This window comes from Tursiops truncatus, chromosome 9, assembly GCF_011762595.2.
Source record: "Tursiops truncatus isolate mTurTru1 chromosome 9, mTurTru1.mat.Y, whole genome shotgun sequence".
In the NCBI taxonomy this organism is placed as follows: domain Eukaryota; kingdom Metazoa; phylum Chordata; class Mammalia; order Artiodactyla; family Delphinidae; genus Tursiops; species Tursiops truncatus.
Genome location: NC_047042.1, coordinates 33,751,247 through 33,773,909, shown reverse-complemented (window position 1 = coordinate 33,773,909; position 22,663 = coordinate 33,751,247). Strand labels below are relative to the sequence as shown.

The following is a 22,663-nucleotide window of genomic DNA, read 5'->3' as shown; positions in this document are numbered from 1 at the left end:
CATAAGCCCTGGTCCAACTGTGAAAAAATCCCAACTGAGGGTAATTGCATAAACTCTCTAGCCAGTACTCAAAACTGTCAAGGTCATCAAAAATAAGGAAAAGTGTGAAAAACTCACAACCAAGAGGAGCATAAAGGGATATGATCACTATCCTGAATGGAATCCTGGAACAGAAAAAGGATGTTACATAAAAACTAAGAAAATCTGAAGAAAGTGTGGACTTTAGTTAACAATAATGTATTAATGTTGGTTCATTAATTGTGACGAATATACCATAAGGTGTTAATAATAGGAGAAACTGGATGTGGGTATATTTCTCTTCCTTGCATTGTTATTGCACTGACTTGGACTTCCAGTACTGTATTGATTACGAGTGGTCTGAGTAGATATCTTTTCTTTTTTTCCCAAGATTCGGAGAGAAGCTTTCTGTCCTTCATCGTTATATAAGATGTTAGCTATGGGTATCTTGTAGGTTCCGTTTATCAGGAAAAGGAAACTCTCTCTTCCTAGTTAGCTGAGCGATTTTTTTTTTTTTTAAATCATGAATGGATGTTGAATTTTTGTCAAATGATTTTTCTGCATCAACTGATAGGATCATGTGGCTTTTCTTAGTTAATAGGATGAATTACGTTGTTCACTTTTTGAATATTTAAATCACCTTACATTGCTGGTATTAACCCCACTTGATCATGGATTAAGACTTTTTATATGTTGCTTGAGTCAATTTGTTTATATTTTGTTGAGGATTTTGTATCTATTTTCATGAGAAACATTGATCCGTAGTTTCACTTTCTTGTACTTTCTCTAGTTTTGGTATTAAAGTTAGCTTCATAAGATGAATTGGAACGTGTTTCCTCCTATTTTCTGGAAGAAACTGTAAAATAAAATAGTATTATTTCTTCTTTAAGTGTTTGGTAGCATTTGTTAGATTCAAGCAGAAAGTCCCTACGTGCCTTCCGTGGGCTGTAATTTCAATGTCAGTTCAGTTTCAAAGTGCTACCCAATAGCCAGTATGAGACCAGGGTGGTGGTCTAAATGCATAGTTCAGTTCTCCAGCGCTTTCATATGCTGTTTAGGGTTGGATCCGTGCATTAGTAGTTCGAGGGTAAGTGAAAGAGCTAATACAAAACTTTAGGGTATTGCTTTCTTGACCTCGCTTCTCTCTGTATGCTCCCAACTGTTTTCTGACTCTCAGAGCCCCCATCCCCTTTTCTGGTCCTCTTTATAAAAAGCTGTGGCTTTAATTTCCCTACAGTGCCATGCATTCCTGAAAGTGTGTCTGCCTCCAGAGCTAAGTGGTGAGAGGGTATAGAGAGAAAATAAAGCAATGGGCATTCTCCCCATGCTGTTGAGACCACACTTCCTCTGGTCAAAGGGAAAAATTCCTCTCCCTTTGAGTTTTAGGCCCTCATCCAGCCATTGATGCTATTGCTGCCACTGGTACCACAGGCTTGCTTAGAAGTCAGAGCCACAGGGAATTTGTTAGAAAAGGATTTACTTTACTATCTCACAGGGCCCTCTTTTCCTATGCTTTAGATGGACTAGAAATAGAAATTTTCTCCTGGAACTCTTTCTATCAGCATCTAGTGCACAGTTCTTGGTTTCACTGAATTCAGGAGCAGTCAGGGGAAAAGAAATGAGAAACTTACTACCAGTTCCATGAGATATTACTTTCTGCTTTCCTTCCTCAATCCACCAACTGCCATTACTCTCCAAAGTCCTCAGATAGTTGCTCTATGCATTTTTTCCAAGGTGTTTAATTGAATTCAGACAGGGTAAATATTGCTTATTCAATCTTGACAGTAACCAGAACCACCTCTAAATTTTTTTTTAATAAAATTATTTTTTAACGTGGCAGCTTTTGGTTAAGATATATTCCTGAACATTTAGAATGTACTTCAAGAGCTAGGTTTTGTTTTGGTTTTTTTTTCTGTCTAATAATTCTAAGGAGAGAAAAGAATGAAACAGACAAAGTAGAAGGGATCATTTCTCAGCAAAATTATATTAAACTTCCACATGTATTAAGGACTTAGTAATGAAACATTAATAGTCTACAGCCATACCACCCTTAACCCCCCCATCTCGTCTGAAACATTAAAAAACAAAGCAATGATAAGTTCATTCAGCTATGATTTGTAGGTGGAGAGACTCATCCAAACAAAATAATATCAAAAAATGAAGAGGGCTTCCCTGGTGGTGCAGTGGTTGAGAGTCTGCCTGCCGATGCAGGGGACGCGGGTTCGTGCCCCGGTCCGGGAAGATCCCACATGCCGTGGAGCGCCTAGGCCCGTGAGCCGTGGCCATGGAGCCTGCGCGTCCAGAGCCTGTGCTCCGCAACGGGAGAGGCCACGACAGTGAGAGGCCCGCGTACCGCAAAAAAAAAAAAAAAAAAAAAAGAAATGAATATCTGATTTGTGTTTAAATTCTCCAAGTGACACCAGGAGAGGAAGGTAGAGCACTCTCATCAAACATATTATCATTTGTCTTTATTGACTTTCTTCCTTTATAAATATTTAATTTTTAATTTTTTAAAAGATTTTATTTTCCTAGAGAAGTTTTAGGTTCACAGCAAAATTTAGGGGAAGGTACAGAGATTTCCCGTATATTGCCCACCCCCCCACACATGCATAGCCTCCCCCATTATCTACATCTCCTACTAAGACTTTAACTTTTGTTAAAACTGATGAACGTACATTGACACATCATCATCACCCAGAGTCCATAGCTTACCTTAGAGTTCACTTTTGGTATTGTACATTCTGTGGTTTTGGACAAATGTATAATAACATATATCCATCATCATAGTATCACACAAAGTATTTTCACTGCCCTAAAAATTCTTTCTGCTCTGCCTAGTCATCTCTCCTCCTCTGCTCCCATCTAAAACCCTGTCAACCACCGATCTTATTACTGTCTCCATAGTTTTTCCTTTTTCAAAATGTCATATAGCTGGAATCACAAAAAATGTGGACTTTTCATATTGGATTCTTTAACTTAGTAATATGCATTTAAGGTTCCTCTGTGTCTTTTGATGGTTTAATAGTTCATTTCTTTTTAGTACTGAATAATAAATACATCTTGGTTTCCTCCGTGTTTTGACAGTTATGAGTAAAGCTACTATAAATATCCATGTGCAGGTTTTTGTGTGGGTATAACTTTCAGCTCCTTTGGGTAAGTACCATGGAGCATGAGTGCTATACCATATTGTAAGAGCATGTTTAGTTTAATAAGAAATCTTCTTTTCTAGTTTGTTCATTCCATGCTTTAAATTTCCCTTTAAGAATGGGCTTCCGTGGTGGCCCAGTGGTTGAGAGTCCCCCTGCTGATGCAGGGGACACGGGTTCGTGCCCCGGTCCGTGAGCCATGGCCGCTGAGCCTGCGCGTCCGGAGCCTGTGGGAGAGGCCATGGCAACAGTGAGAGGCCCGCGTACCGCAAAAAAAAAAAAAAAAAAAAAAAAAAAAAAATGCCTTTTACTGTATCGCACAACTTTTGCTAAGTTGTGTTTTTTTTTTCATTTAGTTTAAAATATTTAAAAATTTCTCTTGACATTTCTTCTTTGACCCATGTGTTATTTAGAAGGGTGTTGTTTAATCTCTGCATTTTTGGGGATCTTCCAGTTATCTGTTATTGATTTCTAGTTTAATTCCATTGTGGTCTGAGAGCAGACATTGTATGATTTGCATTCTTTTAAATTTGTTAACGTGTGTTTTATGGCCCAGAATGTGGTCTATCTTGGTGAATATTCTATGTGAGCCTGAGGAAAATGGGTATTTTGCTGTTTTTGGATGAAGTAGTCTATGGATGCCCATTATATCCAGTTGATTAAAGGCAATGTTGAGTTCAACAATGTCCTTACTAATTTTCTGCCAGCTCGTTTGTCCATTTCAAATAGAGGCATGTTGAAGTCCCCAACTACGATAGTGGAGTCATCTATTTCTCTTTGGAGTTCTATCAGTTTTTGCCTTATGTATTTTCATGCTCTGTTGTTAGGCACATACACATTAAGTTATATCTTCTTGGAGGATTCACCCCTTTATCATAATATAATTCCCTTCTTTATTTCTGATAACTTTACTTGCTTTGAAGTCAGCTCTGTCTGAAATTAATTTAGCAAATTCTACTTTTTTTGATTAGTGTTAATAGCATGGTATATTTTTCTCCATCCATCTACTTTTAATTGTTATGTGTCTATATTTAAGTGGGTTTGTTACAAACAACAGATAGTTAGGTCTTGTTTTTGATACACCCTAACAATCTCTGTCTTTTAATTGGTACTTTTTTTAACATCTTTATTGGAATATAATTGCTTTACAATGGTGTGTTGGTTTCTGCTTTATAACAGAATTGGTACTCTTAAAAAAATAATTATTTTTGGCTGCGTTGGGTCTTTGTTGCTGCATGCAGCTTTCTCTAGTTGCGGCGAGTGGGGGCTACTCTTTGTTGTGGTGCACGGGTTTCTCATTGCAGTGGCTCCTCTTGGGGAGCATGGGCTCTAGGCGTGCAGGCTTCAGTAGTTGTGGCACATGGGCTTAGTTGCTCTGCGGCATGTGGGATCTTTCTGGACCAGGGCTCGATCCTGTGTCCCCTGCATTGGCAGGTGTATTCTTAACTATTGTACCACCAGGGAAGCCGCTTAATTGGTACTTTTAAACCATTGGCATTCAAAGTGATTGGTGATGTAGTTGAATTAATATCTACAATATTTGTTACTGTTTTATATTTATTGCCCTTGTTCTTTGTTGATATGTTTGTCTTCTACTCTTTTTATGCCTTTTGGGCTTGTAACTGAACATTTATATGATTTCATTTTCTCTTCTTTCTCAGATATCAGATAAACTTCTTTTTTTCCTTTTTTTTTAGTGGCTACTCCAGAGTTTGCAATATACACTTACAGCTAATTGAAGTCCACTTTCAAGTAACACTGGACAGTCATATGGACAGGTGAGTACCTTATAATAACAAAATAATTCTAATTTCTACTTCCTATCTCTTGTATCATTGTTTTCATTCATTTTACTTGTATATAAGCATATGTGTATATCTATATTTATATATAAAATAATAAAATAGCAACAATGTATTTGATTAGGTATTCTTATGTATTATATATAATACTTAAACATATATATGCTTGTATTATATATAAATATAAATATATAAAATGCAATAAGAATACCTAATCAGATACATTGTTGCTATTATTATTTTGAACAAACTGTTATCTGTTAGATCAAATAAGTAAAATAAAAGTTTCATTTTACTCTCACTTATTCCTTCTTCAGTTCTCTTCATTTATTCATGGATAGCTGAGTATCTGATATATATTATTTTCCTTTTCTCTGAAAAACTTCTTTTCACATTTCTTATAAGGCAGGTCTACTGACAATAAATTTTCCAAACTTTTGTCTGAGAAAGTCATTATGTCTCCTTTACTTTTGAAAAATAATTCAACAGGGTACAGGTTCTACGTTGGTGATATTTTTCTCTCAACACTTCAAATATTTAACTCCATTCTCTTCTTACTTGCATGGTTTCTGAGGAGAAATTGAATGTAATTCTTATAGTTGTTCCTCTACAGATAAGGTGTTTTTTTTCCCCTGGATTCTTTCAGGATTCTTTCTTTTTTTTTTTGATTTTCTGTAATTTTACAATGATAGGCATAGGTGGTGTTTTTTGGCACTTATCCTGCTTTGTGTTCTCTGACCTTCCTGGATCTGTGGGTTGGTGTCTGGTATTAATTTGGGCAAATTCTCAGTCATTATTGTTTCAAATATTTCTTTTCTTCCTTTCTTTTCTTCTTCTTCTGGTATTACCATTATGTGTATGGTACACCTTTGGTAGCTGTCCCACAAGTCCTTAGATACTGTGTTCTTTTTTTTTCAGTCTTTGTTCCCTTTGCTTTTCAGTTTTGGGAGTTTCTATTGTGAGATCCTCAAGTTCAGAGCTTCTTTTTTCTTCCATGCCTAGTCTCTAATAAGCCCATCAAAAGGCATTCTTCATTTTTGTTACAGTGTTTATCATCTGGAGCATTTTTTTTGTTTTTTGGTTGTTTGGGTTTCTCTCTCTCTGCTCACATTGCCCTTAGGTTCTTGCATGCTATCTGCATTATCCATTGAAACTCTTAGCATATTCATATAGTTGTTTTAAATCCCAATCACGTAATTCTAACATCCCTGCTATGTCTGGTTCTGATGCTTGCTCTGTCCCTCTAAATTGTATTTTTCCTTTTAGTATGCCTTGAAACTTTTTCTTGGTAGCTAAACATGATGTACCAGGTGAAAAGAACTAAGTAAATAGGCCTTTAGTTATGTGCTGATATGGGGGGAGGGGAACTATTATATAGTTTTATGATTAGGTCTCAGTTTTGGTCAGTCTATGCCTCTGTGAACCTTACAAGTTTCCCTCTCTCTCTCTTTCTCTCCCTCCCTCCCTCCACCCCCCTTACATGGGACAGGATGGCTAGAATGGACTGGAGTTGGGTGTTTCCCTTTTCACACATGGAAGTCTAAAGCTGACTACTGTTGGTTACTTTCCTTTACCTGAGTCAATTGGGCCCTGATTATACCCCAGCAGGTTAATTAGTTTCCCCTGAGGTCAGGCCTTGTTAAGAGAACAAAGGTGCTCTGGTCTGTTTCAAAATGGCTCCTGCTTCCTTCCCCGTCAGAAGCGTAAGGAGATTTTTCTCCAATATTTTCTATGGGAACGTGGTCAAACTCCTGAAGGTAAGTCTTACAATTTTATGGGGCACCCCTCCCCATGACTGGGTCCCCCTGGAGTTTTTAACTTTCAGACTTGTACGCATTAAACTTCCAGTGATTTGTCAATTACAGTTTAGATTTTCTTACTCTGGCACTAGTTCCCCTCCCCACCCCGGTAGTTTCCATTTGTGAGTTTAAGCTCTAGGAAGCTCTGTATTCCACTGTCTGTCTCTCCAGTCTTGGGGGCAACAGTTTGCCTGGTGTTCTACCCTCCCTTATGAATCCAAGAAAAGTCATTGATTTCTCAGTGTTTTCAGCTTTTTAATTATTGTTAGCATGGAGTGGTGACTTCCAAGCTCCTCATATGTGGAACCAGAAACTGGAAGTCCTCCATGTGTTTACTGATTTTTAAGATTCTTTTGATTATTTAAGTTTCTCATAATTTTGGTACATTTATGAGGAGTAAATTAATGGGAGGGTAATATGAAAAAAATAATTATATTGTAGATTTAGTAAATGGAGGAGATTTCAAGGGATAATCTGTAGCAAATAATTACTTCCAATATACAAAGATTCAAGTGAGGAAAAATGAAGGAAAATATGGGGAGGGGTGAAGAAGATGTTGATATGATAAAAGCAAGTATCAGTGGAAGGATATGAGAAAGAGGAGTTAAGAGACAAGAACAATGAGAAAGGTGTTATTATTTTATTCTGGGAACTGTGAAATTGGAGTGTTTATATAAATTTTGTACCTAACCAAAAAATTAAAGCAAAAATAACGGGATGCATTCTCTCAAGTGCAAATATGAGAAACTAGACATCTTGATTAATGTTCTCTCATCTTCACTTACTGATATTGTTGGGAGGGCTTAAGATATACTTCTCCTTCCTTGGGCTCATTCTGTTCACAGAAAACCTGAGCTTATTAGGATTTGTTTCCTGGTTACCATCAAGAAAAATTAAATGATGTTTATTAAGTTTATTTCAGATCTTAAAAATGATAAAAATGCAATAGACTTTGCATGAATAAAATCACTTCTTCTGAAAGATGATTATCAGTCTAGTTATATTTATCATTATGTTTTTACCTAATGTTTCATTTAAGCTTCTTGTGCAAATTTGTACTATTATAATCAGTTTACTTCTGCCTTAATTTTTTTATGTTCAAGTTATTTTAGTGATTATTTTGCCATCACTTAACTGTAATTAATTACTATTTTTGAGTTATTATCTTAATCTTGTATAAATCTCTCTCATCCTTAATTACTTCTATTCTTCTCAAAATAACGTTGTTTGTTAGCTGTGTCCAAATCTTTGATATGTAGCATATCATAATACGTATGGGTTTTTTTTGGACCCCATCCTGAGGAATCATTTTTTTTTATTGAAATATAGTTGATTTACAATGTTTTAGGTGTGTGCTAATGTTTAGCAAAGTGATTCATTTATATATGTGTGTATCTGTGTGTGTATATATATATATATACATATTTCTCATATATATATATAAAAATATATATTCTTTTTCAGATTATTTTCCATTATAGGTTATTACAACACATTGCATATAGTTCTGTGTGCTATACAGTATAGTGTTTACCTGTTTTATATACAGTAGTGTGTATCTGTTAATCCCCAATTCCTAATTTACCCCTCTCCCTCTTTCCCGTTTGGTAACTGGAAGTTTGTTTTCTATGTCTGTGAGTCTATTTCTATTTTGTAAATAAGTTCATTTGCATCATTTTTTTTAAGATTCCACATAGAGTTGATATTATATATTTGTCTTTGCCTGGCTTACTTAGTATGATAATCTCTAGGTCCATCATGTGTGCAAGTGGCATTATGTCATTCTTTTTTATGGTTGAGTAATATTCCATTGTGTATTTGTACCACATCTTCTATATCCATCCCTCTGTCAGTGGATATTTAGGTTGCTTCTATATCTTTTTTTTTAACACCTTTATCAGAGTATAATAGCTTTACAATGGTGTGTTAGTTTCTGCTTTATAACAAAGTGAATCAGCTATACATATACATACATCCCCATATCTCCTCCCTCTTGTGTCTCCCTCCCACCCTCCCTATCCCACCCCTCTAGGTGGTCACAACGCACTAAGCTGATTTCCCTGTGCTATGTGGCTGCTTCCCACTAGCTACTATTTTACATTTGGTAGTGTATATATGTCCATGCCACTCTCTCACTTCGTCCCAGCTTACCCTTCCCCCTCCCCATGTCCTCAGTTCTGTTCTCTACATCTGCGTCTTTATTCCTGTCCTGCCCCTATGTTCTTCAGAACCTTTTTTTTTTTTTTACATTCCATATATATGTGTTAGCATACGGTATTTATTTTTCTCTTTCTGACTTAACTTCACTCTGTATGACAGAGTGACAGTCTCTAGGTCCATCCACCTCACTACAAATAACTCAATTTCATTTCTTTTTATGGCTGAGTAATATTCCATTGTACATACGTGCCACATCTTCTTTACCCATTCATCTGTTGATGAACATGTAGGTTGCTTCCATGTCCTGGCTATTGTAAATACAGCTGCAACAAACATTTTGGTACATGACTCTTTTTGAATTTCGGTTTTCTCAGGGTATATGCCCAGTAGTGGGATTGCTGGGTCGTATGGTAGTTTTATTTTTAGTTTTTTAAGGAACCTCCATTCTGTTCTCCATAGTGGCTGTATCAGTTTACATTCCCACCAACAGTGCAAGAGGGTTCCCTTTTCACCACAGCCTCTCCAGCATTTATTGTTTGCAGATTTTTTGATGATGACCATTCTGACCGGTGTGAGGTGAAACCTCATTGTAGTTTTGACTTGCATTTCTCTAATGATTAGTGATGTTGAGCTTCCTTTCATGTGTTTGTTGGCAGTCTGTATATCTTCTTTGGAAAAATGTCTATTTAGATCTTCTGCCCATTTTTGGATCGGGTTATTTGTTTTTTTGATATTGAGCTGCATGAGCTGCTTGTAAATTTTGGAGATTGATCCTTTGTCTGTTGCTACATTTGCAAATATTTTCTCCCATTCTGAAGATTGGCTTTTTGTCTTTTTTATGGTTTCCTTTGCTGTGCAAAAGCTTTTAAGTTTCATTAGGTCCCATTTGTTTATTTTTGTTATTATTTCCCTGTCTCTAGGAGGTGGGTCCAAAAGGATCTTTTGTGACTTATGTCATAGAGTGTTCTGCCTATGTTTTCCTCTAAGAGTTTTAGAGTGTCAGGCCTTACATTTAGGTCTTTAATCCATTTTGAGTTTATTTTTGTGTATGGTGTTAGGGAGTGTTCTAATTTCATTCTTTTACATGTAGCTGTCCAGTTTTCCTAGCACCATTTTGGCTGTCTTTTCTCCATTGTATATTCTTGTGTCCTTTATCAAAAACAAATTGACTGGGCTTCCCTGGTGGCGCAGTGGTTGAGAGTCCGCCTGCTGATGCAGGGTACACGGGTTTGTGCCCCGGTCTGGGAAGATCCCACATGCCATGGAGCTGCTAGGCCCGTGAGCCATGGCCGCTGAGCCTGCGCGTCCAGAGCCTGTGCTCCGCAACGGGAGAGGCCACAACAGTGAGAGGCCCACATACTGCAAAAATAAATAAATAAATAAAGTGACCATATGTATGTGGGTTTATCTCTGGGATTTCTATCCTATTCCATTGATCTATATTTCTGTTTTTGTGCCAGTACCATACTGTCTTGATTACTGTAGCTTTGTAGTATAGTCTGATGTCCAGGAGCCTGATTCCTCCAGCTCCGTTTTTCTTTCTCAAGATTGCTTTGGCTATTCGGGACTTTTTGTGTTCCATACAAGTTTTGAAATTTTTTGTTCTAGTTCTGTGAAAAATGCCATTGAAAGTTTGATAGGGATTGCTTTGGGTAGTATAGTCATTTTCACAGTGTTGATTCCTCAGTCCAAAAACATGGTATATTTCTCTATCTGTTTGTATCATCTTTAATTTCTTTCATCAGTGTCTTATAGTTTTCTGCCTACAGATCTTTTGTCTCCTTTGATAGGCTTATTCCTATGTACTTTATTCTTTTTGTTGCAGTGGTAAATGGGAGTGTTTCCTTAATTTCTATTTCAGATTTTTCATCATTAGTGTATAGGAATGCCAGAGATTTCTGTGCACTAATTTTGTATCCTGCTACTTTACCAGAATCATTGATTAGCTCTAGTAGTTTTCTGGTAGCATCTTTAGGATTCTCTATGTATAGTATCATGTCATCTGCAAACAGTGACAGCTTTACTTCTTCTGTTTGGATTTGGATTCCTTTTATTTCTTTTTCTTCTCTGATTGTTGTGGCTAAAACTTCCAAAACTATGTTGAATAAGAGTGGTGAGAGTGGACAACCTTGTCTTGTTCCTCATCTTAAAGGAAATGGTTTCAGTTTTTCATCACTGAGAATGATGTTGGCTGTGGGTTTGTCATATATGGCCTTTATTATGTTGAGGTAAGTTCCCTCTATGCCTACTTTGTGGAGGGTTTTTATCATAAATGGGTGTTGAATTGCTTCCATGTCTTGGCTGTTGTAAATAGTGGCACTTTGAACATTGGGACGCATGTATATTTTCAAAATAGAGTTTTTTGTCTTTTCCAGATATATGCCCAGGAGTGGGATTGCTGGATCATATGGTGACTGTTTTTAACTTTTTAAGCAATCTGCATACTGTTCTCCACAGTGGCTGCACCAATTTACATTCCCACCAACAGTGTAGGAGGGTTCTCTTTTCTCTTCACCCTAACATTTGTTATTTTAAATGATGGCCATTTTGACCAGTGTGAGATGATACCTCATTGTAGTTTTGGCTTGCATTTCTCTAATAATTAGCAGTGTTGAGCATCTTTTCACAGGCTTTCTGGCCATCTGTATGTCGTCTTTGGAGAAATGTCTATTTAGGTCTTCTGCCCATTTTCTGATTGGGTTGTTTGTTATTTTGATATTGAGCTATTTGTATGAGCTATTTGTATGAGCTATTTGTGTCTTTTGGAAATTAAGCCTTTGTTGATCACATGGTTTGCAAATATTTTCTTGCATTTCATAGGTTGTCTTTTCATTTTGTTTACGGTTTCCTTAGCTATGCAAAAGCTTTTCAGTTTAGTTAGATCCATTTGTTTATTTTTGTTTTTATTTCTATTACTCTAGGAGATGGATCCAAAAAGATATTGCTGCAATTTATGTCAAAGAGTGTTCTGCCTGTGTTTTCCTCTTGGAGTTTTATAGTCTCTTTTCTTAAAGTTAGGTCTTTAATCCATTTTGAGTTTATTTTTGTATATGGTGTTAGAGAATTTATATTTTCATTCTTTTAATGTAGCTGCCCAGTTTTCCCAGCACAACTTATTGAAGAAATTATCTTTTCTCAATTGTATATCTTACCTGCTTTGTTGTAGATTAGTTGACCATAAGTGAATGGGTTTATTGCTGGGCTTTCTGCCCTGTTCCATTGATCAATGTGTCTGTTTTTGTGCCAGTGTCATACTGTTTTGATGACTGTAGCTTTGTAGTATAGTCTGAAGTCAGGGAGCTTGATTCCTTCAGCTCCGTTCTTCTTTCTCAAGATTGTTTTGGCTCTTTGGGTTTTTTTGTGTTTCCATACAAATTTTAAAAATATTTGTTCTAGTTCTGTGAAAAATGCCGTTGGTAATTCTATAGGGATTGCATTGGATCTGTAGATTGCCTTTGGTAATACGGTCATGTTAACGATATTGACTCTTCCAATCCAAGAACATGGTATATCTTTCCATCTGTTTGTGTCATCTTTAATTTCTTTCATCAGCATCTTACAGTTTTTGGTATACAAAAAGTTTTGCCTCCTTAGGCAGGTTTATTCCTAGGTACTTTATTCCTTTAGATGTGTTGGTTAATGGATTGTTCCCTTACTTTTCTTTCTGATATTTTGTTGTTAGTGTATAGAAATGCAACCAATTTCTGTATATTAATTTTGAGTCCTGCAACTTTACCAAATTCATTGATGAGCACTAATAGTTTTCTGATGGCATATTTAGGATTTTCTATGTATAGTATTGTGTCATCTGCAAACAGTGACCGTTTAACTTCTTCCTTTGTAACTTGGATTTCTTTTATTTCTTTTTCTTTCTGATTGCTGTGGTTAGGACTTCCAAAACTATGTTGAATGAAACTGGTGAGAGTGGGCATCCTTGCCTTGTTCCTGATCTTAGAGGGAATGCTTTCAGCTTTTCACCATTGAGTATGATGTTAACTGTGGGTTTGTCATATATGGCCTTTATTATGTTGGGTTATGTTCCCTCTATTCCCAGTTTCTGGAGCTTTTTTTTTTTTTTTTTTTTTACCATAAATGGATGCTGAATGTTATGAAAAGATTTTTTACATCTATTGAGATGATCAAATGGTTTTTATTCTTCAGTTTGTTAATATGGTGTATCACATTGATTGATTTGTGGATCTTGAAAAATTCTTGCATCCCTGGGATAAATTCTACTTGATCATGGTGTATGATCCTGTTTAATATATTGTTGGATTTGGTTTGCTAGTATTTTGTTAAGGAATTTTGTGTCTATGTTCATCAGTGATATTAGCCTATACTTTTGTTTTTTGTGATATCTTTGTCTGGTTTTGGCATCAGGTATACATGCTGGTGGCTTCTTAGGATGAGGTCAGAAGTGTTCCTTCCTCTTCAATTTTTTGGAATAGTTTCAGAAGGATGGGTGTTAAGTTTTCTCTAAATGTTTGATAGAATTCACCTCTGAAGCCATCTGGTCCTGGACTTTAGTTTGTTGGGATTTAAGATCCTTTTCATATTGATTTTTAAGGTTGGACATAGTTTATAATGGAAAAAAACAGCCATAGAAATATACAGTATGGCCCACTGGCTCCATCCAACTGTAAATTCATCCCCAGAACCTGTCATTCTGTGATCCAGGCAGAACCTGTGGATCTGGAGGGCAGACTCTTCCATGCCATTTTATATAAGGGACTTGAACATTCCCAGATTTTTCCATCTGCAGGGAAGCCTGGAGCTAATCCCTCGCGTATTCCGGGGGCACTGCAATTGCCAAAATGTGGGTCAAAATATCTTCCTCTCGCATGTTCACCTTATCATAGATTTGCAACCTGAGCAACAAAAATTTAGGACTGAAATTTAATAATGTTACAGGTAGTAAAAAGTGAGGGTAAATAGGACTGTAAACATTGTTTCATCTTACAAAGTAACTCATTTATCCTGCACTTCAGAAAACATAGTATTTCTGCAATATCATTTACTAATCCAGTAGTTGATTGATGATTAAGAACATTGTTAATCTCCCCCCCAACCCACGCACATGTTTTATCTGTCTTCTTGGTTTTGTTCTCTAAAAGACTAACCTAAATCTTGCTGTTGGGTGAAGAGGTTCTCAGGTTCTTCGAGAAATTTATTAAATGTTTTATAAAAATAATATGACTTTCGAATTTACCCCATACATACATCCTGTCCATTTTGTGAGAAAGGTGGCATAATTAGCTTTCTAAAGGTGGGTCGCCACCATAAGAGAATGCTAACTGATCTGCATTATTTGGCCATCATAGTGAACAAAGTCTGAATTATAGGCACACAAACCAGAACATGGACCGTTCCCTTTCAAAAGATTTTCTTTAGTTTAGAAGTACTCGATAAGTGAAGAAACAATGTGGATACCACCAGTTAATCACATTTGTAGCCCTCTTTGTACTTAACATAAACCTGAAAATAGTAAGCTTTTAATACACTATTTTTAAAGTTTAAAAAATAAAATGTAGTACAAAGGTTCTTCTCTCATCAATGTTCTCCATAAACTTTGGCCTCTCTGTTATCATAGAATGGGAGGAAAGTGGAAAAAGGAGGTAGTTAGAAGGCAAGTTCTTATATTTTCAAATTACTGAAGAAATGAAACGCATGCACATCCAGATGAGGGTAGTTACAAGTCTAGGTATTTCCCCTAAATAGTGAATGTACTACACACTCACAAGTGTAACTTTGCAGTGCCCAAATGTAGCAAGGTAGTCATTAAACTCAACTTTATTCAGATGAGGAAGGGGAAGAGAGATGCTTTACTTATTTCAGTTACGGATATCTATTAGAAATATGAGGAGAAATCTGGAGGAGGTGTTTGTCCAGGTGCAAGCATTGCAGCAAAGGATCCCAGGTCCCAGCCTGTCTCATTGCCCCCCAAGAGATTCTATACCCCTTATCCTTAAGGGGTAAGGAGCCAAAGGTTTCTTCTTCTGAAACTTCTTCCTGCTGGACAGGGGCTGCAGACTCTAGCCTACCCCAGAGGTGCAGAAGCCCCTCACTGACTGTTCCAAGGACCTGTAGGGACCTGGGCCATCCTCCACTGGAATGGACTGAATTCCTTGAACCATCCTGAGCCTTACTTCAAACTGTTGGGGCATAGAAGACACACCCTTGACCAGAGGGTTAAACAAACAAGAGCTAAAGCAGAAGAACAATAGCCTTTAAAGGGCCTAGAAAGGGAAGGAACCAGGTTAACTTCGGAAGGGCTTCCTTAACTGCCGACCAGACAGGGGAGGTGATGTCGCCCCTGCCAAGAAGCCATTCTGCTTGGGTATATATTTTTGTTAGTCTCAGGGTTAAAGTTTAACACGTTTCTCTATTTTTAGAATGGAAGGTCTGGACCTGTTGGTCCCAGGTCTCCTTTTTGGGCGGAAAAGCTCTCGTCACAGATTTACAACAGCAGGGAAGACAACGGAGCACTAGACGAAATATAACGTAAATCAGTATGACAGAAAAGAGAAGGACTATTAGAAAGTGAAAACTTCCTGCCAGAAAGTCTTTATACCTTTTGGGAATCCAAGAGGGTAAACTAGAGAAGCAGTTTTCAATTTCCCCGCCCATATTGAATAACAAGGATTGGTGGTTAATTGTCTGCTGAAACCAGGTGGTTTGTGGTCGAATTTTCTCCATGTTGGTTTCTCCCTGGGAGGAGGTTTGACATATGTGCAACAAGCAGCATTGGTAATTGCACATAGCCCTCCCTATTTTGTCAGTAGATGATCAAGGGCCAGTCAGTTGTTAAGTACCACTTTGGCCAGGGAATCTAGACTTGTTTTGATTTTTCAGCTGCTCCTATGAGGTATAAAATCTCAGCCCCATATTTTACAGGGGATTTTTTTTGCATTTAAAAGTCCTCATTCTTTCCAAATAGCTGTGTAGGCATGTAAAACAAGGAAAGAATATTTTGAGTCTGTGTATATATTTAGAATTTTTCCTTCCCTTAAGGTTAAAGCTCGGGTTAGGGCTACCTGTTCAGCCCTCTGGGCTGAAGGGTTGGGTGGCAAAGGTTTTGCTTCTGTGATGCTATGAGCACTCACAATAGCACACCCTGCCCTCCTGACTCCATCTTTAACGAAACTACTGCCATCAGTAAACCACTGCTCCTCAGGGTTTGCTATGGCCTGGTCTGTTAGATCAGGCCTACAGGCATAAACCTGGTCAAGAGTTTTGAGGCAGGAATGTACTAGTTCTGGGCTCTCAGCGGGCATCAGTGTAGCTGCATTAAGGGTGTGGCAAGTTTTGAGGTTACCTCTGGGGAGTCATGGAGTAAAGCCTGGCATTTAGTAAGGGGCCTCCACTTAGCCAACGGTGGCCTTTAATCTCTAGAATCCCTTGTACTTGATAGGGGGTCTGGACTTCCAATGGCTCTCCAAAGGTAAGCTTGTTAGCTTCTTCCACTAATAACACGGTGGCAGCTGCCTGGAGGCAGCCAGGCCAACCTCGGGCCACAGAATGTAGTTGTTTGGAAAAATAGCCTATAGGCTGAGAAACTTCTCCTAGCTTTTGTACAAGGACCGCCAGAGCTGTCCTCTGCTTTTCAGCGACATACAAGATGAATGGCTTTTTTAAGTTGGGGAGACCCAGAGCAAGGAGCTCTGGTGAGGGCCTGTTTGATATTATTAAAAGCCTTTTCTTGTCTCCCAGTCCAAAGTAATGGTTCTATATCTGGGCTTCATATAGAGGCTTAGCCATTAGTCTGAATCCTGGAAACTAAATTCTGCAAAATCCTGCTATGCCTAAGAAGGTACGAAGATGTTTCTTTGTCTTTGGGGCACTTAGGCCTAAAATAGCTTGTTTTCTATCTGGAGATAACTGTCTACTTCCAGATTTTACAGTATATCCCTGATATTTAACTTCTTGTTTTGAGATTTGTGCCTTTTTCTGGGAGACACTATAGCCCTGGGCCCAAGGAAATTAAGCACTTCAGTGGTGATCTGATCTGAGTCCTCCATGGTGGGGCTACGTATTAATATATCATCCACATACTGTAGAATAGCCCCTTATTTTAGGTGTATTTCCCTTAGTTCTTTTCCTAGGGCCTGGGCGAACAAGTATGGGCTTTCCCAGAACCCCTGAGGTGATACTGTCCAGGTATATTGCTGCATTTGGCTCACGTGGGGGTTAGTCCAGTTGAAGGCAAACAGATCCTGTGATGAGGGGTGAACTGGGATGCAAAAGAAGGCATCCTTGAGGTCAAGCACAGTAAACAATTTGGCATCGCCAGGCACCTGAACTAAGATATTATAAGGATTGGCCACAAGGGGATGTATAGGGACCACTGCATCATTTACTGCTCTGAGGCCTTGTACCATTCAATATTCCCAATTGGGCTTAACAACTGGCAGAATTAGGGGTATTGTACAGAGACTGACAGGTCACTAAGAGGCCATGCTTTAAGAATTTATCTATGAGGGGTTGCAAATCCTTTTTTGCTTCCAGCTTTATGGGGTACTGTCTCTTGTTAGGGCAAGCGGCGTCTGGCTTAAGGCTAATTTTTACAGGTCGGGCATTTATAGCCTTCCCAGGGATTCCTTTGTCCCAAATTGCAGAGTTAACTGCGTGTAGAATACGGTTGGGAATAAGCCCTTGTTCTTCCAGCTGATTTGTCTTAGAGTCAAGAAGAGGGGTTGCTCAGGGCCTTCTAATGGTAATATGGTTTCAAGGGAGCCCAGAAGGTCTCTCCCCACTAGTGGGTCGGACACTCAGGCACAACTAAAGAGGCACGTGAGATCAAATGCTGTTCAGATAGGCAAGTGAGAGGCCCAGTGAAGTAATGGGTGTGAAGCTTTCTGTCGACACCAGTCACTGTACAGCTTTTGGAGGAAAGAGGCCCAGTGTGAAAGATCAGGACTGAGTAAGTGGCTCCCGTATCAGTTAAAAAATTGATTTTCTTACCTGCCACCTCAAGGACCACGTGGAGCTCCTTGATGGAGACAGACATCCTGTGGCGGGGAGCTGCCAGAATCCCCGGGCCGCCTCAGTCAGCTAGCATGGCCGTCTCAGGAGCGGGAGTCCCCCTTCCCCTTTGGGACTGGGGACAGTGCTACTTACAATGATCTGTTTGTTTGCAGACTGCGCATGGACCAGGGGGCTCTTTCTGGCACTTTGGGCCCCGTGGCTCGTTGACGTACATTTGAAGCATTCCCCCTTGTTGGTTTTACCTCCAGTAAATGGTGAAGCTTCTTGGCTCCCTTGGGTTGTCCTGAGGTTGCAAGGCATGGCTGACAGCAATGACCATCAGTTTTGCATGAGCCCTGGCCTGCCCGCTTTCGTGTCGGGTTCTTTCTTCCTCCTCAGCTTGATCTTGATTATTAAATACCCCAAAGGCCACCTCTGGGAGTTGGGTGGGGCATAGGGGTTTGTGGGCCTAATTGTAACTTTTGGAGTTTCCGCCTAATATCAGGGTGGACTGCCTGATAAAATGTCCCAGCAGGGGTTGACCCTCATGGGGAGAGGGATCAATGTTAGTAAATTTTCTCAAAGCCTCCACAAGCCATCCCTGAAAGAGGGCTGGGTTTTCTTTTTCTTCTTGGGTCTCTCCTTTAACCTTTTCATAGTTAACTGGCTTTTCGTTACACTTTCTCATCCTTTCTAGTACATATTTGATCATGTGGTTCCTGGATTCTGTTCCCTCCTGGGAATTATAATTCCAAGGAGCCTCTGATCTGGGACTGTCTCCACCCATAACAGAACATTGGGTTTCATCCCTGGCAAGCTGGTTGCCATGCCCCTGGGTTGCTGCCCAAATTCTCTGTTTTTCTCAGGGGTACAGCATGTAGATAGGACTATTTGGACATCCTTCCAAGTTAAATCAAAGGCCAGAGTTAGGGCCTGAGACCCTTCAGCAAACTTACTAGGGTCTTCAGAAAATCGGCCCAGTCTCTGTTTGCATTGGGCTAAACCAGTTAAAGAGAAGGGCACATGTACTCTAATTGTCCCTTCACAGTTTGCCACTTCCCTAAGAGGGCATATTTTCCCTGATCCTGGGTGATAGGGAGTTCACTACGAGTTACCCTGGAGGGACTAGTCTTCCCTTCTGGGGCAACGGAGAACATAAAGGGACATGGGAGGCAGAGTTTGGGATCTGTCAGAGTCATCTGGAGAAATAGCTGCCTCCAGGGAAGTAGGTGGCTCTGGAGAGGCTGGTGGCTCCAGAGAAGCAGGGGAGGCTTGGTTTCCCTGCTGAGAGTTAGGGAAGGTTAAAAGGGGGTCATCTAAAATGTCAGGAGTGTTTTCTGATTCCCCAGGCTTTTGATTACAGGAGCTGCACAGAGCAGGATTTTGGTAAAGGACTGTGAAGGCTTGAATATAGGGAACCGCAGTCCCTTTTCCCATCCTGCGACTGTAAAGATCCAATTGCAAGAGGGTATTTAATTTAGAGACCCATTTTCAGGCCATCTTTCTCCATTCCCCAACTTATATATAAAGGCCAGGCGGTGTTACAGTAGAGTTTAAGTTTTTCCCTTTTCAGCCCCTCAATTTAAAAATTTTTCCAATATTTAAGGGTACACTCCAGAAGTGTTTCTTTTGGCTTAGAAGGGGATCCTCCCATGTTGAGTAACCTGCAACGGAGAAAGCACTCCTAGAAATGAAGTTCGGCCTTCCGGAGACATTTACCAGGAGGCTTTTGTCGGAAGGGGGTCGGAGTGTCCTCCGTATTCCCTTCTTACCTAATGGGATTTTGAGCATCCTCTACTTTCCCATCACCTAACCAGATGACTGTGATCGGCCCAGTCCTTTGTGCAAGGGGTCCCCAGGTGGGACCCCTTTATGCCAGTGCGTTGGCAGGACTCTCCTTGAGGGGAATCTGTTGTCTATAAAGCTTATGTCCTATAATAAGTTTCCCTGTACTGGGGTGTATTCCTCAAGATTGAGCATCTTTAAAGCCTAGGATATGGGCTGCTTGGAAGTAACCAGCCCAATAGGTAGTCTGGAACAATATATAAGCTGCCAAGGCCTGGAGTGAAGGGGGTCCTAGAAGCGCAAAAAGGAACTCCTGGAGGAATTGGAGTTGGGCACAAAGGAAAATGCCACGGGTTCAGGACCTGAGGGCCTAGAGGTGGGAGTATTTCCATGGGGGATTTTTGGACATAGAGTGAGGTGAGAGACTAGACAGTAGAAGAACCCAAAACCCTTTCCCCCCATCTGTTTAGCGGCTATGATAAAACTGAGGAGAGCCTAATGATTCCATCTGACACAGGCAACAGCAAGTCTGAACATTTCCCATGTAACTTAACATGCCCAGTGAACCCAATTAGTTTAGGATCTCTCTTCGGGATGCTCCAGGGGCCCTCTGAAGCGTCGCAAAGTTAGCTGGAGGTCAAAAGAATTTTAATCAGAATTTGATATTTGGGAAGTCTGTCAAAAATTTCAAAAAGTTTTAAAACACCTGATCAGATAGGATAATAGGTTGCTGTGAAACCATACTTATTCCTCAAGCTAAAGTGAAAAAAAGATTTCAAAAGTAAATACAGGTCACTTAAAGGCACAGAAACTCACACAATCTGTTATCAAAAGCAGCATGCCAGGAAAACTTTGTTTTCTCTTATGAGAGAGAGAAATCAAATCCAGTCTTTCATCAGCCTACTATTGATAAAATCCACGTACCTAATTAAATTTAATCTGACCTTAGAAAGTCCTGACCACATACAAAACTCTTTTCCCAGTGTTCCTTTTCCACAGACCTTCTGCAACTTTCTGTAGCCATATTATTTTGCCCCAGATTCTTTTCACATTCATAAACAACCAGCTTTAGGGCAAAATTTCCCTTTTTTCTTTAACAAAATATATTTCCATTTCTCATACCTTCTTTTCTGAAAACACACATCCTACTTTCCTTATGCAGCCATGAACTATCTTCTACATTAGTATTCTCTGATTGGAATATACTGTAACCTCTAGAAACATGTGCCTTCCCAAAGCACAATCTGTTTCGTTAATGTGGAGCAAGACATGTGTCTAATAAACCCAAACATCTTTAGTTTCCCTCTCCTAAGAAGACAAAAGTAAGTACACTTAGTCCTGTTTAGCAAGTAATGTTCCAATATTTTATTTGAAATGGCCTAGATACTCAATGGATTCCGCTCATTTGACTTAATTTAGTTTCAAGTCACCAAAATCTGGAGAGAGTATTTTAGATGGCCATTTCCAAAACATAATTATTCCTATAGTGTTTACCAAAAAGCTTTTATCTCAGTTATATTTACTTAAAAATTTAAACATATCAGGTGTTTTTCCCTGTTGACAGATTTTATAACAGAAACAAATGCATTTATTGACTTCCAGTAACCCTAGGTATAATAAAAGTATTATACTTAATGTTGATGACTGTAAAGACAGGTCTGTATTGGTTAAACCCACAAGCTCAAGTTAGCTCTAATACCAGATATTAATTAAATATTGAGTATTTCCCAGATCACATGAACCTGAAATGTATTCTGCCAAATTTCCTTTTATATTTCTGAGAATGTATATAAGTGCTCAGTTTCCTTTAAGCAAATTAAAGACAGCTCATTTACAAGTTAATTTTTACTTAAAGACAGAACTAGAGATCTCATAGTTTTCCCACTTGAATTTAACAAGGCCTCTTTTGGGGCTTCCCTGATGGCGCAGTGGTTGAGAGTCCGCCTGCCGATGCAGGGGACGTGGGTTTGTGCCCCGGTCCGGGAAGATCCCACATGCCGCGGAGTGGCTGGGCCCGTGAGCCATGGCCACTGAGCCTGCACGTCCGGAGCCTGTGCTCCACAACGGGAGAGGCCACAACAGTGAGAGGCCCGCGTACCGCCAAAAAAAAAAAAAAAAAAAAGGCCTCTTTTTTTTCCTCAGTCTGGAGAACTACAGATGGATCATGTAGTTTCTGAGAGCACAGGCAGAATAGTTACATTGCAAAGGCGGACGAGGTCATTGTAAGCCCTATGTTGGGTGCCATAAATCTATTACCAACCAGGGTTCTTGGCCTTCCTTAATCAATAGAAATTGATAAGAGGCCAGGCAAGAAGTTCAGGCAAGGCTTTACTGGGGCCCCTGCTGCAGCGGGGGTGGGCACGAAAATAAGCAATAGGTTCCCTTGCTGGCTCCCTGGGGGGTGGGGGAGGGCGCAAGCTGGTTCCGTATATGGGGTGAGGCTAGGGGTGTGTCCAGGGGTTGGGCTGGAGGGGTGACTTAGGTGGTCTGCCCACCCCTTTGATGGTGTTGTGTGTAGAGGACATGTGCAGTACCCTGCTTTTGCTCCCAACACCCTGTTTTTGCTCTTGGCTCTTCAGAAGTGGCAGGGGGTTTTTTGGGGGTTTTTTGGTCTTTTTTTATCTTGTCCATAATTTGCCACAGCTGCACATGCACGTAGCTATTTTTAGTCCCTTATAGTTTCTTTGTATTTTGTTGCTTGATGAGACATTTGTCCAGGTGCGAGCACTGTAGCAAAGGGTCCCAGGTCCCAGCCTGTCTCACTATCATACTTAATATTTTAAAGGCCTGGTTAAACAATGCAACACGCTTACTTAATTAACTTAAATTCAGTCCTTACAATAAGCAGACCCTAACAATAGTAAAGGCTCTTTGGTTGCAGGAAACAGAACCCCCTCAAAAGAGTTCAGATTAAAAGGATGTTTATCATAAAGAGAATATTCTCATGGAAAGCCAACAGCAGTAAATATAGCCAGGCCTTACCTGAAGT

The 22,663-nt window shown here is 39.4% G+C and overlaps 1 long non-coding RNA gene across 2 annotated transcripts in view; it reads left to right on the top strand.

Annotated features, from left to right (window-relative positions):
- LOC109548846 (uncharacterized) overlaps positions 1-5,019 on the top strand; it is a 410,544-nt gene extending 405,525 nt beyond the window's left edge. The window contains exon 6 of one of the 2 annotated variants that reach the window (XR_002175017.3): positions 4,862-5,019. This is a non-coding gene — a long non-coding RNA (uncharacterized lncRNA). The remainder of the gene's footprint in view (positions 1-4,861) is intronic. The other variant, XR_002175015.3, reaches the window with a different exon arrangement.
- The last annotated feature ends 17,644 nt before the right edge of the window (positions 5,020-22,663 follow it).